General features: G+C 38.9%; 1 protein-coding gene across 4 annotated transcripts in view; it reads right to left on the minus strand.

Moving 5' to 3' along the window:
* thsd7ba (thrombospondin, type I, domain containing 7Ba) overlaps nucleotides 1–18346 on the minus strand; it is a 241634-nt gene that overhangs the window by 166852 nt on the left and 56436 nt on the right. Inside the window, exon 1 of one of the 4 annotated variants that reach the window (XM_079665112.1) lies at nucleotides 14283–14613. The exons of the other annotated variants lie outside the window; for them this stretch is intronic. The gene's annotated coding sequence lies outside the window, so the exon portion shown is untranslated. Of the gene's footprint in view, nucleotides 1–14282; nucleotides 14614–18346 lie in introns of those variants that run through there. 4 annotated transcript variants of the gene reach the window in all.

Consider the following 18346-nt stretch of genomic DNA (forward strand, 5'->3'; position numbering starts at 1 on the left):
CTTGTCTGTGCCTTTGTTAAACAATCGGATGAAAACAACATCGTGTTTTGGTTTCCTAATAGGTTCCCCCTTCTATGTTTGTATCACACAAACATGACTCTTATAACAGTCTCATACTGTATTCTGAATGCTGTTTGTATGAACTGACTTGCTAATTTGCTAGTCAAGGACATGAGGTCGTATCCACTTCATCTTTGATGATGTTAAAATATTCCTGGGTTGTGTTCGAACTGTGCGATAAGCCATTTGTTAACTTTAAATATTTCACAGTTCATACAGCAGATGTTGTCAATGAAGGCAGCGGGCAGGTGTTTGTTTAGGATGTTGCCTGTTTGACCAAAGCTTTGAAAAGGTGCTCCTCCCCAAGGTTACAAAGTGTGTGACTAGTTCTCAAGATGTATTTGAATTGAATACAGAATGCTTGTTTTACTTTGGGGTTGTCAATGTCTAGTGGTTTGTATAGAGCCTGTGGATGATGAAAATGTAAAGGCAACTAATTTTATACCAGAACAAATGTTAAGTCCATATAAAAGGGTATATTTGTTCTGGCTTGCTCTGCATGCCAGTTAATAAACCCAATCCCTAATTAAGATCTATATCTGTCACTTATATTTTATCACATCATGCATGTGTGATTAATCAATTAGAACCTGGTCTATGTACTGGAAACAGCCATCCTGGCTGTATACTGCTGCTGAACTGATTGGGCTGTAAAAGAATGACACAGAGCCAATGAAAGTCAATGGCAATTAAATATCTTCATAATTTGATTAACATTTCCTATGGCAAAAGTCTGTTGATGAAGGATAGAACCTGGGATCATTATTAGCATTTAATACTGTAAAATAATAATTTCATTTTGGTGTGATTGATCCCAAAGCTAAAAAATATAAATAGTGTTTTGTTGTGAGTGCATGGATCTATGAGACTCTTCCCATCAAAATGTCCAACCTTTAAAAGGATATAATCTTAATATTTGTAATCCTATTTTTTACACTTCCAAAAGGTATATGCTGTAAAACCTGTAGGAGGGGAAAGTGAGTATTGATTACCAGACATTCAATACGCTCTTAGAAAACACTTGCCAACAACTGCCGTATTCCAGAGGAAAGAATTAGCACAGTCAGTTTACAGTGTTGCTTGTATGGCTCTTGCTGTTCATGCAGACATTTATATTTCAATATTTTTTAGGCATACAAAAGAAAAAATATTTGTCCACACAAAAGAAAATATAAGGATTTGAAAGGAAATAGCGGCTCCACAGGGTCTCATTCTCATATTCCCATGTCATTAATCGAGGTTGGCATGGCTTGGTTGGAAGATTGCTTCACTTTTCATGAGAGTAACCTTGCATACTTCTGCTATCCACCATTAAACCCACTTCATTCACAACAAAAACCGTTGTGCATCTAGAAAGTCTATGAATGGCAAATCTCTTACCAAAATGACCCTTGATTAGCCAAAATTACTGAAGCTAATTATGTGTCATGAGATCAATTGAGTACAATTTGTCACTGTGTGATACTCAATTGTAACTGTCAATCATGCGTTTTGAAACTTCAAAATGCACGACTGTATTTCTTTGAATTTCAAACAAATGTGTTTTAATGCTACATAGCTCAAACTTAAACATGAAGGAATATGCAAATGTGTCTATTCTCATTGCCGTTTTTTTATATGTTTCTTTCCAACACTGGATATACAAACTGCTTAAACATTGAGTTTGCTGTCAATAAAAATACACGTGTTATAGAAAAATTTAAATGGTCCTGCAAAGAAGAGCAGTCTAGCGGTTGAGTTTAGACGCTCAGGTGACATTCTTTGGTCAAAACAACATCAGACTTTAAAAAATATATATATATATTTGTTGTTGGTGAAGTGTATAACCGATGAGCATGCCCTGGCACTTGTAACTGTACCACAGTTGTTTATGGAGTTATTCCCTTTCCAAGGCACTGGCACTTGGCCAGGAGGCACTCAGCAACAGCACAAGAAACCAAGTGCCAGTCATTATCTCATTGTTTAGAGGCACCCAGCCTGTCCTAATTAGATGCAAAAGAGCAAGGAAACTGTATTTAGTGGCACTGCAAATGAGTAAAGAGAATACCTCACACAGCCTACTGCTGCAGGCTGGAATATAATAAAATAATGATCTACCAAGGGATCTCCAGTGGAGAGCAAATCATATCAACAGGTGGACTTTTGAAGCGGGCTGAAAAGAACAAAGGGCCATACAAAAAAAGGCCTGTAACAACGACCCTTGCACCCAGGTGTAGGGGCACAAAGGGGAAATTATTAAACTGATCATCACAGCGGCTCTTCTTAGAAAAATACACCATCACACAGCTGTAAATAAAACCATTAGGATATTTCAGTAAATATGTGTATGTGTACTTGGCTGTATTCCTTACAAACTTGGCATTAGATGTGGTACACTTTCATTGTATTTGCTGCAGCTTCATACAGTATAACCCTGTCACAATAGACAAGATGACATCTGATCCAACATTCATTTCAAAGAGTGCTTTGTTTGCATACAAAGCCTGCAAACTATAAGCACAGCTTGAAATTGTAACTAGGTTGCGTCTGTCAGTTCCTTTTGCTATGAAGGCAGGTAGCCAAGACTTTGCTCAAACCGTATTTTCTTTGCTGCTAGATTTAAGTCATACAATAAACACTGCATTTACTTGTCTCACTGATTACATTGTTTCATGGCCTCATTAAAAGTAATGCATGTAAGTATTCTAAACCAGAAAGTGGTGTGATAGTGTTGGTCATAACATATTTTTGTTGTACTTATAAAGGGTCTAAGGGTATAAAGCACTTATATACTAATAAAGGACTGGCTTATCTAAAGCCAGTTGAGTAGCACTTGAAATGTTTAAGCTCTATGAAACCTGATGTACTTATATGATTCTGTTTTCTTCAATTTTTTATTTTGTTGGTCGAACGCACTTATTGTAAGTCGCTTTGGATAAAAGCGTCAGCTAAATGCAATGTAATGTAATGGGTCCATGAAACGTGAGTGTTAGTTCTTTATGTTCTGAACACTAATGCTTGTCCGCTGTTTGCGAAATGCAGCAGAAAGAAAAGGATGGAAGGATCCCTGACATCAGTTGGTTACCAACTTCGTAAGACTACGGCTCTGGGCTACCAAATCCTAACCCTCATTTACACACGTGCCTTGACAAAAACACTGATGAATATTTTAAAACTGTTCAAACTTAAGGTTTTCAATATGCCTGCATCATTTAAAACATTCTTTCCAAAGTAAAAAATGTGAGGTTTGTTAAAAGAAACCATGTGTACATCTGTGTGTGGACATCTTTGTCTGTTACACAAAGACACAGGGCCAGAAATGTCAATCACAATGGCAATCTAACTGGATACTAAGAATAATATGGACTGCACAAAGGCAGTGGCGGAGCTGGGGGGTGAACCCAGCTGAATCCTGGCCACCCCATAAACCCTCACCACGGGGGCCCAAACAAAAAATATATATATTAAAACAAAAAGCTAACATCTAATTTAAATTACACATTTGAAACACAGTATTTTTCCACATATTTAAGTTATATTTATTAGGATTTATGCATTCATGTTGAGAATGTTCCATTCCAAAATGTTATTGAGATCTATTGTCAGGAATGTTAGTCTTACATCAAATAGTGAATTCTACTGCAGCAGAATGTTGCACGTCTGCACAGTGTTATATGTTCACTAGAGATGGGTGAGTTCTGATTCATCCGGATCATTAACCTAGTAATGAGCTGGTCGTGACGAGTCTCCCCTCTCGATTAACCCGAGTCCTTTGAGTCCTACACCTGGTGACGTAATACAAATTAAAACTGTAAATTGCGTCACTCGCTACTCTCCTTATAGCATGTAAAATCACATTAAAACGTACTCCAGTCCATCTGCCTAGCCTTTAGCAAGTAGGATAGCTGCCAGAAGTTATCGTTTGGCTCAGGGGAGTGGACGCGGATCAGTGAAACTTCCAGTTCCAGCAGACTCGTGCGGACTCAGAGCCGTAACCGTAGCAGATCCAGAGATCCAGGCAGACTCGTCATGCACGAGTCAGAAGTTTTTTTTTTTTTTTTTTTTTCTCATACTGATATACTGAACAATCTGTGCTATTGTATTAGCTGTAAAGTGTCTCTACTGTAGACTATTTTTATTATATGTACAGCACTTTGGCTCGACAAAAAATCCTTTATAAATGTGCTATATAAATAAAACTTCATTTGATTTGATTTGAACAGCAGACTCAGATTCGCAAATCCTGACTCACTGAATCAAGGGAACTTCCTTCACTTCCTGCAGACTCGTGGGTCGTGTGGACTCAGAGTAACCAATCCAGCAGATCCAGAGATCCAGACCATACATCCATGATCCAGACTCGTCATGCATGAGCATAGCCGCGGGAACTGGGAAGTCATTTTACTTAGGGGGTGCGGACAAAAGTGAGGAGAGATTTCAACAACAGTAACATGAAGTTTTTCAAATGTACACCATTCGCAGCACCCCTACTTCCCGCGGCTATTGTGCACGAGTCAACAGCAGACTCAGAGATTCGCAAATCCTGACTCACTGTGCAAAACATAGCAGACTCGTGCGGACCCAGAGCCGTAACCGTATAGCAGCAGATCCAGAGATCCAGCAGACTCGTCGTCATGCACAAGTCAACAGCAGACTCAGATTTGCCAAATCGCAAAATAACCCTTTTTTTTGTGATCAACATTTTTTATTAAAGCAAAAGAAATTGTGTAGCGGAGGTTAATGTAACGTTAGTTTAATATGCTCGTGAAATGCAACAACTTTTTGGTTTCACCGGTAGGATTTCTACGATCTTGGTGATGCTGACTCATATGACTAAAATGACTCGTATGATCCGGATCTCTTCAATGACAGACTCAGAAGACTCAGAGTCCGTAAAAGGATCCGGATTTGCCATCTCTAAGTTTCACAGCAGAGTGTCAGTAAATATTGTGCGGTTAGTATTGGACTACAAGATAGATGCAAGCCTGTACAGGTAGAGTTATTTAAAGCATAAATGAGTGGGTTGGGTTCTGGAGGTGTGGTTACAGCAATTGTGCTTGGTTGGTGTGGCCTGTGCCTGGTGGTGGGGCCCAATGTGATATATTTTCATGGGGCCCAAAATCCCTGGTGTGTATGGCCAGAGGGCAGGACCTATAAACACATTTACTACCAATAGCATTGTGAGGCTGAACAAAAGGACCTTTTAAAAAAACAAAATATGTACTGACTTTTTTAGGACAGCTTAAAGGTCCCATTCCATGGCCATTTCCACTGATCACAATTCCATTGTTGAAGTCTACGAGAATAGATTTATATTGTGCAATTTTCCAAAATCACTTTGGTTTCTCATACAGCATCTCTGTAAACTACGTGTATTCACTGAATTTCACTCTGCCTTTAACGGCTCGTTGTAGCTCCAATAGCTCCAGCCCCCACCTTCCCTGTGAGCACAGTGTGCTCTGATTGGTTGGTTCACGTTGTGAATCGCGCTGAGCTCCGTGGAGGTGTGGTTTCTTTGTTTAGCGATACACATCGAAACACAGCCAAACTCATCCTGAGCACACACAAAGTCACAGCCGAAGTAAAAACAATAAGTGTGGCTTCATATTGAGTAAGAAAAAAGTTGATAAACGCTGTGAGAATGGGTCTGCAGGGAGAATTTCGCTGCGATCCCAACTGTCTGTTATCAGCCTGCAGCCAGGGAGGAGAGTTTAAGCAGAGCTGCATGCACTGTGTGTGTGAGGAAGTCCGTGGATTGGTCAATTTGTACCAATCAGCGGGGGCTTAACGTAACGGCTCCGCGGACGTAACGTAACACGGATTGGTCCATTTGGTTCCGGAAAACGCAAGACATCATGAGTTACCCGGAAGAATCAATGGATAGTGACGTATCTCCAACGAGGCGTTTTGGGGAGTTTTACTCGCTACAGGGTGTACTTTGAGGGTTTTGACTCTGCAGACCGTTTACATGCAGAAAAACCTTCATAACACACAAGGGGACAGGTAATAACCGGAAAAGCATGACATGGGAGCTTTAAAGTAATGTTGTAAAATTACAACCGGGGGCCTTACAGGGTTAAGAGCTATTGTTTATTGTTATTTACTTTAAGATGTTTATTCTTAACCTATCATTTAATTTAAAGACTCTTATTTAAATCATGTGTGTGTGTCTCTGTATTCCCGATTTTACACTGAGAGAATGAGCTCATAGGGCTGCTGATCACCATAAGCTAAACAGTCTGTATATTGCATTACATTTGTATAATGTAAGCTTGATACTCTGCCTGCGGGAATACGAAAAAGATAGTTAGATATACTGAATTTTATTTGATCCATTCCACCACTTAATCCCAAATAATGTAGAGGTGTGTTGTAGGTGCCTTAAATAACCCCTTATTTTCTAGTGAGATGTATTTTTATGTTCATATAATAGTGATTTCAATGCCACCCCAAAATGATCACTGGTTCCATCCTGGCCAGCCCACTGAAAATGTCCTGGCTCCACCACTGCACAAAGGGAGGGGACATAGGAATGCACATCTCTGCGAGCATTAGGAATGGCATACAGCTGCAGTACAAAACAGGCAATACAAGAAAGGATAAAGAGAAGCATTATCTTGTCAGTACATCCACATAGGAAGCTAATTCAAATGCCAATGTATTCATACACTGCTGCAAAGCTGACTGTATTATCATTAATGTAACTTTTTAAAACGATTAATCGAATTTAGTTAGGGACTTTTTAAGACATTTTATTGAACACATGACATTATATTGCAGTTATTTCCAAACTGATACTAATTATACTTGTGTTATTATAAACAAGATCCTATGAGTAAACCAAAACCAACAAGTTCTGCCTTTGCAATCATCCCTGATTATTTATTATAGTTGTATTGTAAATCTGTTATGTAGTGGAGTAGCCCTATGTCCTGAGAGTCCTGTTTGACTAACACATCCAATTTTTTAATCTGAGGCAGAACTTTATATATAAATATAATATGTATAAGTGTCCTGTCAGAGCTCCTTTGTATCTTTCCATTTCATGTTAGATGTTGTTTTGACTCACTAGATGTAGGGTTTGTGTAAATGTCGAGACATTGGAAGAGATAGTCAGTGACTTGCCGTCAATGGGGAATCATCTTCAGCCTTGGTAACACCAGGTGTGCAATTTTAGAGCCTCTAAGATTTCCATATAACATATTCCCATCTTATTTGTAATTTCCACTTGAAGGTAGCTTCTAATCATGGCAAATCAGAAAAGATGCGACAGTGGCATTAAAAAGAGACTCAGTGAATTTTCTTTTAAGTAGCTCCAATGGGATCACTCTGGGCCCTCACCTCTGCAGTCTAAGTCTGCATTAATAAGCGGATATACACTTTCCACTTGGCAGTTATTGCTTGTGACATCCTCTTATATTAAATGTCTTCTCTTACTCAATCCATAGGACACAAAAGGGTGTTTGAAACCTGTGCTAACCCCTGAATATCAAAGTGGCATCGCATCAAATCCGACTGACTGCAGCTACACATTTCTATTACAGGAGATAGCAGGAACAGCATGTTTTCACTAGAGGTCATGTGTTCTCTTCAGGTGAACAACTCTTTTCCTCTTTCATTAGATGTAATTACTGGTGACACCTCAAACTCGGCAGGAGAATTACAAAAAAGATAATGTCAAGTGAGACAGAGGGTCTTGAAGGAAAAAAGACGCATTTGACCGTTAAGGAAGAACTGTATTGCTGCACTAATTCTATTACGTGGAAGGAAGATTTAGTGAATATAGCCAGTGATCCACAGCTAATAGGGGTGACAGAGATCTAGCTAAAGGCCAGTGGGCCGGCAGGAGGCTGGCCGGTTTCCGTGACAGCTTCCTTCAGCTGCCTGACAACTGCATAACAGCCAAAGAATAACCTGAGTGGTCAGTTGGAAAGAGCCACAGACAAATAAGCCGGTTACTTGACAAAGACCCTTGAGATAAGGCTCCTACATTTGTATTCCAAGTGGAAAGTGGGGTGGGGGCTAATGTAATTGAAAACTGTTGGGGTGTTGGGGGTCAGCAAATTCAATAGACTCTGGAAAAAACGTGTTTGTGTTCCGAGCAGCAAGTGAAGTAGCAATAGTCCGGCTGAGCACAACGATTCCCCTGCACAAATAATAGCTTCCAAATTCTGCCCTCTATCACACTGATGTGAAGAGGGATGGGAGCATGAAATCATGGTTACTAACTATGTCAAGGGTAACACTTGCTAAGAGAGGTTTCCGCTAAGGAGGATTTATTTAAGTGGATTCTTTTTAAGCCATAGGGAAAAAAGGTGAAAATGTATTTGCCATAACCAATCTTTCTCGATTCAGTTCCTTTGCCTCTTTGTCGACTTGGAGCATTCAGCAGTCATTTAAAGAGGTTATTTACAGCTTTCAGTTTTACTTACTAATGAATTAAACATAAGAAGTGAAATACTACAGTGTGGTGAGTATCAGTATTGGTCCACCTTGAGTGATTTGACCTTCAGCTGGTGTTGAATTTATGCTTTACTACCCGTGTCAGCAAAGGTAATGAGATCAAGGAATCCCTGGATGCCCCTATTACGGATAATCACTTGATGAACACACACACACACACACACAAAAATATGATCTTTAAAATAATGTAGAAATCCACACCAAAAAGCTACAACTAAACATGCTAATGGTTTGTTCAGCACCTCACTTATTAAGATGTATATAGCCAAATCTAAATTGACAATGGACTATCAATACAGGGTTAAGGGCTATCAATACAACAAGAGCACATTAAATGTGCGTATTAAAAAAGAACCACATGAATACAACAGCTATCTCTCTGTATTATATTGTCTCATTCAGCTTATCCCAACACATGTTAGTCAGGATAAATGTGGTGCCTATTCAAATCTTTGATGATTATTTATAGTAGGGGTGCACCGAATGGGAAATTCTTGGCCGAAACCGATACCGAAAATAGCAAACAGTTGGCCGAAAACCGAATGCCGAAAGGCCGAAAATGATTAATAGAAATATATATATATATAATGTATACATTTTTTACCAATGTTGTTCAGCTACCTGATTATGGAAAAAGACATGATTATGGCAAAACTTAACTTAAATAATAATCACTATTATGGGTCCATAAAACATTTATTCAGCACTTTTGAATGCATACAGTACATTAATTCCAAGTCAAGTGTATTTTCTTTTCTCTGTAGGATAACTACAACAAAGTGCATTCAGAACAAAGCCAAGGTGCTTCAAAACTGCATAAACATCTAGGCTAGTAGGCCTACAACAAAATAGTGTAAATAAAGACTGTAACAGCCAGGCCTTCAACAACAACAAATGCACCAATAAGTTTGGTAACCTAACGTGTTGTTGTGATGACGTAATCAAAACGCGGCGACAAGCACAGCGCGCGACCATGCTCGCGGCTGTGCTTGTCGCCGCTTGGGTGTAACTGCAAAGACTTTCACCACTTCGGGATTACTCCAACACTTGAAATCCAAACACCCGGACAAATATGCGGAGTATGATCAACGTAACCCTCTTCTCTGACATTCAGTGATATTTTTTCGGTGCTAAAACCCTTTCGGCTTTCGGCCTTTTTAACCATTTTCGGCCGATAATTTTCGGTGGCCGAATATTCGGTGGATCCCTAATTTATAGTCTATGCATACAGTATATTCACTCTAGAATATTCATATGTGATGTGAAGAAACTCTCTGTGGAGTTGAAACTAGCCCATCCCTGTTTGCCTATTTGTTGAGTTTCATTATTTCCTATGGACTTTTCAGAAAATGTTAAACCATTTTTAAGTTTGGAGCGGAAATCAAAAGCTAACAATGCCCTCTAACACAAGAAAACCAATACACATGCTAAAAAGAATAGATGTGGAAGCAAAACTCACTAAAAGCAATCCTTTGTAATCGGCAAGAAATCCACTAAACCATAGCATGAACGAGGGTTACCAAAATGTTGTCGTCCATCTTTTAAGTCTGCAGCGGGTGAGTAATTGGTACTGGAAACACTTTTGAGGTAGGCTATTGGCACAAAGGCAATGCTCAGACTTGGTAAATGTAGGTCTCTCTGATCACAGCAGCGGTAAAGGTCAAGCCATGTCAAGTAAAAAAAAGTGTGATAGGGGTGGGGGGGTGAATAGCAGTGCATCAGAACTATGAAGTAATCCTGTTGACAAATGAATGTAACCACCATACTTTTTAGAGAATGCAGGAAATAAAAAATGTGTCAGATAATTCACACAGACAGTCCTCTCCCCAAAGTGTTACCATCGAAGGAAGGCGTTATGCAGGTTTTACATTTTAATAAACAACTTTGTGTGTGTTTGTCACATTACTCATCAGTACTGGAAGACTATTCATATCAATATTGTACAATTTTACCATTACCATCTTCTACCAGCCCTAGTATATATTTCAGTGTTTTATTAAGAAAGCTAGGATATTGACTGATAGACTGAGGTGTTCATAATCTTACACTTAGATGATCACTTCACCGAATGAAAACATTTAATTTACCAAACATCCATGCAAGCTCTAGAAATGGTTGTATTATTAAGCATCTTTGCATTGATATGTATATCAACTGCTAACGGTTATTTTGAGTGCTTTATGGATGCATCTGATCCTATTAGCAGAGGGACGTCATTGACAAGTCAGCTTTGAACTTGTTCTGCCCTTTCACTGCATCACATCATTTCGGATATACTGTAATTCAAAGACTCCTTTGTGATAAATATGTATGACTACACCATAAGTCCCCTGGTCATCTTGATGTACCAAGCAAAGCTCTAACATTAAAGAAAAGAAAAAAGTGAATTACGGTTTCATTTGCAACACAGAGCACCTGTTCGTGGTTCACAACCTATATTGCGCTGTATACAGAAAACGTATTGTCCATGACTCAGTGGAACTCGGAGTCTTTTTGCCTTTCGAAGTGGCTAAGAATCAAGGTTGCTCTTAAGAAAAATAAATGACTGATTATAAAAGTGCAGCGAAATATTCAAATGTTCCTTTTATTAAAATCACCTTGATTAGCCCTATTTAATTGACCATTGGGGCAATCATTACGCCTACACATAGCAGAATTGCACTCGGATTGTAATCATTGAAAGGGCTTTTGATTGTGGTAATAATACTCTGTGTGACTCGGACTGCTATTAATTCCTAATGTCACAATGTAAAATCAATGTTAAAAGGCAGCCGTCTCTATGAGTGGAATGTGGGACTGGAATAGCTTTAACTCCTTTTTTGTTCCATTTATATCTAAATTTGCCTATCAATAAACAACATTCAGATATGTTGTTAATTTGTTTATTTAGGGGATTTGTGTCCTTATGCAGCAGTGTGTAAAAGTCCAATTCTTGTTTGTATTTTTGTTTTTGCTATGGTAGAGACAGTTGTGGTTTGACTTGTTGATTAAATATGAGGAATTATTATTTGATTGTATATTGTTATGGTAGTTTAATATTGCTTAATGTTTCATAACTAGCAGCGTAGGTGGATCTGTAAAATGAAATTGTACAATTAGTTTAACCCCCCCCCCCCTCCCTTGCTTGGCTGTTGGATGAAGTGTATTTGCCAAGATACACTCTACTTTACTGTACAAACTGTAATGTAATCTCTTGGCCTTGACTCCTGGTTATGTGCCCTGATAGGCTTATAAAAGATTAATTATCACATAAAGTCTCTAGCATTAGTACAAATCCCCTATGATGCTGGATTGAAATATAGCACACACACACAGACAAACACACACACACACATACACACAAACAAACGCATAAAGTGATGCTTTGCATTCAAAACGTTTGTTTGTCAAATCATTGATCGCTCGTACTTGTAGTAATGGTGCCTGTAACTTGACCACCAGCCTCAGTGGGTGGAACACACCGCCTGCCTCCAGGAGTCTAATATAATACCACCCTCATATTTTAATCAATAATCAGGGTGGGATGCAATTAGTAACTCGGACGGGTTGTGATAGTCACGTGACAGATCAAGCAAACAGAGCACACTCATTGGTGTGATTCACAGCCCAACAGTTTGTCCCCCGCTCAGCCTGAATCCATGCCGTCTATCTTCTTTATATGAAGCATTCAAGGCTGGAAATATGCATCTGTCAAACGTCCCCCATTACTCCCGCTGCCTGTCACACCTGGGGCAGCTCACAACCAACCAGAAAAAAGACAGAGTGTAGCTGTCAGCGGAGAACCCTCAGCGGACTGAAAAGGCACCAGCTTTTCCCATTTCTCTGACTCCAAATTTCCACAAAACGTGGATATTTTTCTGGGTCTGTGGCTGCTGGTTAATGACGAGGCTGTGTCAAGCAAGGAGCTTAGGCAGCTTCTTTTTGCTCCAGATAACATTAACACATTGTTTTATTTGCTAAACCAGATGCCAAATGTGTACACTGCACTTCATTAGTAGTACACTGTGGCTGTGTATCTGAAGTTCAAGAATGTGTGATTAATACTGTTGTGTCGTTAAAAAGCCTAAACAGGAATCCTTCTCACTTCTGTGTGCAACGTGGGTTGCAGTGCCCACCAAATGTTTGTAAGGCTACAAATCTGCTACATGGTGGCTCAGTGGTTGGGAAAAGTGGCTATGACACGGTTAAAATAAACAAGTTTCAGTGCAAGTCCTTACAATTAAAGTGCAGATAATGCTTCATCTCCTGCTATTATTGTTTTACACTGGATGTTCTCTCAACCAATGTCTTTGCCCATTACAAAGCTATTTCTCTCCATAGTCCAAGAGCGAGCTGCAAACTATGTCATGAATGAAATATAAGCACACCGCTGTATTACTTATGAGACCTAACGCAACTTTGCTCTGAGCTATTTTCTGATTTCATTTAAATTCATCAGTGTGATGAATATTCTTATTCTACAGACGCAGACGATAGGGTATCAGTCCGCGAGAAAATATTAGCAAAAGATGAACTTCAGAGATTACTTATCAGCCATGACCACCTTTCAACTAACCAATAATGCCTACATCAATCATTACAGTAAAAGCCTTCTTGCAAAGCTCCTCCAAGTATAACTAAGGCAGTGCAAACAGTGCCCAACATAAGATATGATTCAAGTGACACTAATGTGCTTCACTGTTGAATTTTAGATGTACCCTTTCATTGTACTAATGTTTATTTAAACTTCAAAGGCTGAAAATTGCCCATGGGCATCTTAATCTCATGTATACATCTCCCTTATCACAAAGACAAAGTAATGGCTACTTCAGTCATTTAGGCTAATTTGCATATTCATTTCACAAATGCTATAAATATCAATGAATAGCATGAACCTCAATTTTATAATTAACGTTTTTTTCCGTTTTACACAGCGATGGACTGCATCTAATGATCCTCTTTCTACGGCACATTAGGGGTTAATGTTCCATGCACACAGATTTACAATTTGTGTCAATTAGTGGGTAGCAGAAAATCCATTCCAACATACATTCACACATGTTCAGACACACAGAGGGTGTGCGGATGAAAGCAAGCTTCCTTTATCTTTTATACTTGCACCAAAAACACAGACTGAGAGATTCCCAGCTGGATCTCTTTTCTGTATATGAAGTCCCATCCGAACACATCATTATACCAAAGAGACAGTCTCTCATCAGCTTCTCTGGATTTAGCCTCAGCTTAGTTCTGGGAGAATGCCAGCTCCAGATCAATAGAGTCCACTCGTCACCTGCTGATCTGTGAGCGAACACCTGAGCTCATGCTCAGCCGCAACTCTTAACTCACTTCCCACCAGCAGCTTTTGATCAGCAGAAGCCCATTTGCCTATCTGCTCGTTCTGCCACTGTATCTTTGCCTTTCTCTCTGCCTCTTTCCCTATCTCTGTATGATGTCTATCTGTGATTTTATCCCAACAGTCCTACACGCACTTCTCAGTGACACTCTTATGCTTGAAGCCAGTTTCCTGAAGTTGTCGTGTCACAGCTTACCAAATATAAAAACACTTATAAAAACCCCTTTGAGTGCCTCAGTAATAAGGTATGAAACAACTTTCATACTCCTACTGCCCCTCTTAACACAATCAGATCTCTACTTCAAATCCATCACGACAAATCAGAGCAAACTAAAAATGTAAAGAAATCAATCTTTGCACATTGAGATCAAGAGCCAGCAATAAGGATTTCTATTTTCAGTTTTAAGCCCATCAGTGCAAAGTGAATAAATCACAAAAAAGGTCTTACCTGTGCTCTTGGTGTGGCTGCTGCTGTGTGTAACAGATCCTATCTCTGCCTGTGGGACAGAGTCAGAGAGAAAGAGAAAGAGGAGGGGAAGAAATCGAAGAGAGGGGAGGGGCGAGCAAAGGGACCACGAGCACAGATAGAGAGAGGGAGAGAAGCCAGGGAGAAGGCGAGAAAGTGTCTGTGGACAATGAGAGCGAAACACTGACAGAGAGGAGAGAGCAGTGACAGTGGTGCTCTCACACAGCGCTGCATTACACTGAAGGGGATGTGCTGAATGTGGGAGGTGGTACTTCTCAGTCAAATGACATCTGCCTCTCGCTTAAAAACCATTGGCTAAGAGGGATGATTTCCTAATAAGCCATCCCTGCTGTCTCCAAGTGAACACACCCTCCTTTTTTTCCCACACAGGAATTATTTTACTGTGCAGCGTACTAAAAGTGTCTTTGCCATCCCCTTTTGTATTCTCCCTAGTCTATCCTGTCCCGCAGCACTTTCACATCTCTTTATTCTCTATATAGGTCCTGGCATTGTCATTTTTCACAATTGTTGCAGGAAGTGTTTTTATCGTGCAATTGCTTTAAATCCCTATTGTGCCCTCTGTTAAAAAGGGTAGTTTTCAAAAACTGTAAAAATAAAGAAAAAAGAGGTTGGCCTTTCACTTTCTATATAATTCATAGATGTATCTTTCAAAGGTATGCCATCTTTCAGCAAATATAGACAGAACCACTCTTGGTATAACCATGATCTCACTGAAAATTCATTTTAGATTTTAAAAAAGCTCTCCATTTAACAAATGCTAAAGTGGCTGAGATGTGTGAGAATTTGAGTTTTTTTTATCAGGTTTGATGGAGATTCAAAATATTAACAACATCATTGTGGTCAGTAATTAGTTTTGAGCACTTAGACCAATTAAATAACCTACTAGGTTAATTGGTTACATCTGTAAATCGACCACTTATACATTTATAGATTTGTTTCAACAGCTTTAATACTCCAACAGTGTGGGAGGTAAAACATGATGGAATACTGGACATCAGTGCAATTAAAGTGTTCAAGTAGTGTCATTGACTAATTGAGTGTGATTATACAGTAGCTGTTACCGCCTACTCAAAGTAATTGTTATTGGCAGATCTGTGGAAAATGGCCAAAAACTCAGAATTGCTTCACCACCACCAAATGTCAAAGAAAAACAAAATCATGTTTAATTGTTGTAGGTACGATATGGTTACATGGGCAAGAGCAAAAAAAGAAGGGACAAAAAAAAATCACAAACTCAGCTTCAAAGACAAGACATGTTACGTTGACTACTGTTTAACAGTTTAACTATAATAAATGTCCAACATCAGCACTTCAAGAAGGCCACTCTATTCAGTGTTTCCCCTAGGTTTTTCTGCTTTGGGGGGGTGCTGGGGTGCTGTCTGTCCCTCGTGGTGGAGGGGGGGGGTTGGGATATTATTATGTTTTGAATCCTCTGGAGCAGAGAGAGGAGCTGTGGATTATTGATTCATGCATCAGTGTTTCTTAGAGTCAAAAACACTAAACTCATAAATTAAAATGAAAGTGTTTAGTATATAATAAAAGAGCAAATGTTCAATGTATGGTGCCATATGTATGTATTAATAAAACATTTAATACAAAAATTAAAAAACACCTTGAATTTCAGGCGGGGCACGGTGCTCCGTTGGCGGGGCGCAGAGCCCCTCCAAGACAATGGTAGGGGAAACACTGCTATTGGTTTTAAAATTGCAAGTACAGCAACATTGAACATATAAGCAGGCAGTAGATTAATAAAAACCAAACTGGCAAAAAGAAAAGTGGTTGCAAGTCAAAGCTCAACAACAGATGGTCAGCACTTAACAGCATGGTGATGTTTTTAAGATGAGCAGCCTTAAAAGTACCTAATTGACAGAAGTGTTCTAATAACAACCCCAAATCAATGAAAAAGGTATGGTTTAGTGAGTCATCCCATTCAATATTTTCTTCTTCTGTATGACTTTTGCTTTTAGAAAGTCTAAAGATGGTCAAATGTTGCATGCAACCCACAATGTTGCCAACTGTTGTGATCTGTAATGTTGTGGGCAGCAACAGTAATTACAATGCCTCTTCGGTTGTATAAAACAAGAAATATGAGACCACTGTATGGTGCAACACTCCCTCAATGATTAATGAATGATTATAGTAATCACTAAACAAATTCAAGACTGGTTTAATGGCAATCAAGACATGGCCAAACACACACATTTCCACCTAAACATTATGGGCATTTTCTGCCATACTTTTAAAATGCTATATAAGTAGCACTGGTATTGCACGAAAGTCAACAAATGAGCTGTGAAGCAGCAGCATATTGGACCTATTAAACAGTAACAGCTTAATTACAATTTTTAGATGTCCTAAGCAAAGCTCAAATACAATTAAATAGGCCTACCTTTTTTTGTGAAATAGCAGGAAGTCAAACGTCCTTCAACCTCATCCAACGTAATATGCTTTTGCTGTTCTATGTACCACACCTTGACCAGCATTTTACTAAAACGTTAAAGAAAGTTTAACAACTTGACACGTGCGTGTGGGGACATATTTTTTGCGGCTCCTCTGACTTAAAAAAGCTTAAGGTCCAGCCTTAAACAAAATTGTGTACAATAATAAAAACCCAAAGCTTTGTTTTCCATTGCTTTGAGCTTGCTTGTAAACTAATTTAAGCCATCATTGATACATTTGGAGACGTAAAATTAGCTAGCTAACGTAGATAGATATCTAGATAGCTAACATTAGCTAGCTACCATAGACAGTCAGTTTACATTAGCTAGCTACCATAGACAGTCAGCTTACATTAGCTAACCTCACCTCGAAATACCTGGCAACAAACAAACTTATAAAAAGCACATCGTAAAGTAGAAATATATATCAATAGAGTATCCAAGGAATGCACAATATTAAGAATAAGTGAAAAGTCTCTCTCTCATTTTAGAAGAAACATATAGACATAGGTTATATACAGAAAAAGGCATTTAGGATCCTATCCATGTAAACATCTTTTAATTAGGGGGTAGACTATTAGATAGATGAAGTTGTTTCTTGGAAAAAACGTGTTTACTTTAACCAAAACGTTTGAGAACCACTGAGCTCACTAAGGCCTTGTTTACATGGAGACGTTTCGGGTTGTATCTGCTACTTTTTTCTATCGTATAGACCAGGGGTATTCAACTAAAATTCAACGAGGTCCAGTTAGAGAAAATCTCCCCATGCAAAGGTCCGGAATATATATATATATTAAAGTAGCTGTATCAGTGTCTGCATGTAATCAACAACTGACTGCCAATCAAAGAAAGAAAGTACAATTCTAAAAGAACAATATGTATTGTCAATGAACATTGAACTCTACAGATATACAGTAAAATACTGTGGATATGTGTAATGTTCCTCTCGGACTGCATTTAAAAATAAAATAGGAGAAAATAAATAAAATAGCTTTTGAAAATAGGTGCATCTCAAAAGTGCTTAATTTTAGATAAATAAAAAGTGTAGCAGCAGCTTGAGTTTCCCTTTTTCTTTGTTGACCGTTTCACATCATGACTTAACAGTTTCAGCTGATTATAGAACAATATCAGTCTTTACACATCATAACAATTGAACAGTTTTAAAGTTTCTCTTTCTTTCCCTCTTATATTGCATTCCCTCACTCACTTTTTTTTTAATTCAGTGCGAGAATTGAGCTTGAGTTTGTCCTGCCAGGAGTTTAAATCTGGGCTGAAATGGTGTCAGGGCCATTCTCATACATATGCAGGTGCTCATTGGTTAGCCTCGGTTAGCCTGCCCTGGAACGATATTTAATTTTCATTTTGATCCTGGTGGGCTGATCATATTGGGCTCTGAGACTGCTTATTTTTTGTGACCTCAGTTCTGACTTGAGAGGGAATGTTTGGTCAAACACTTTGTGTTTTGTCTCATAGTGGCGTTTTGGCACTTTTAATGAGCGCCACGGTCTCTGAATGAGACACACTGGTTCTGTGCTCCCAGTGGGCAGGATGAACATAAATGAGTCCACTCAGGGTTAAAAGCTCTGT

Source organism: Notothenia rossii (assembly GCF_949606895.1).
Source record: "Notothenia rossii genome assembly, chromosome: 2".
NCBI lineage: Eukaryota > Metazoa > Chordata > Actinopteri > Perciformes > Nototheniidae > Notothenia > Notothenia rossii.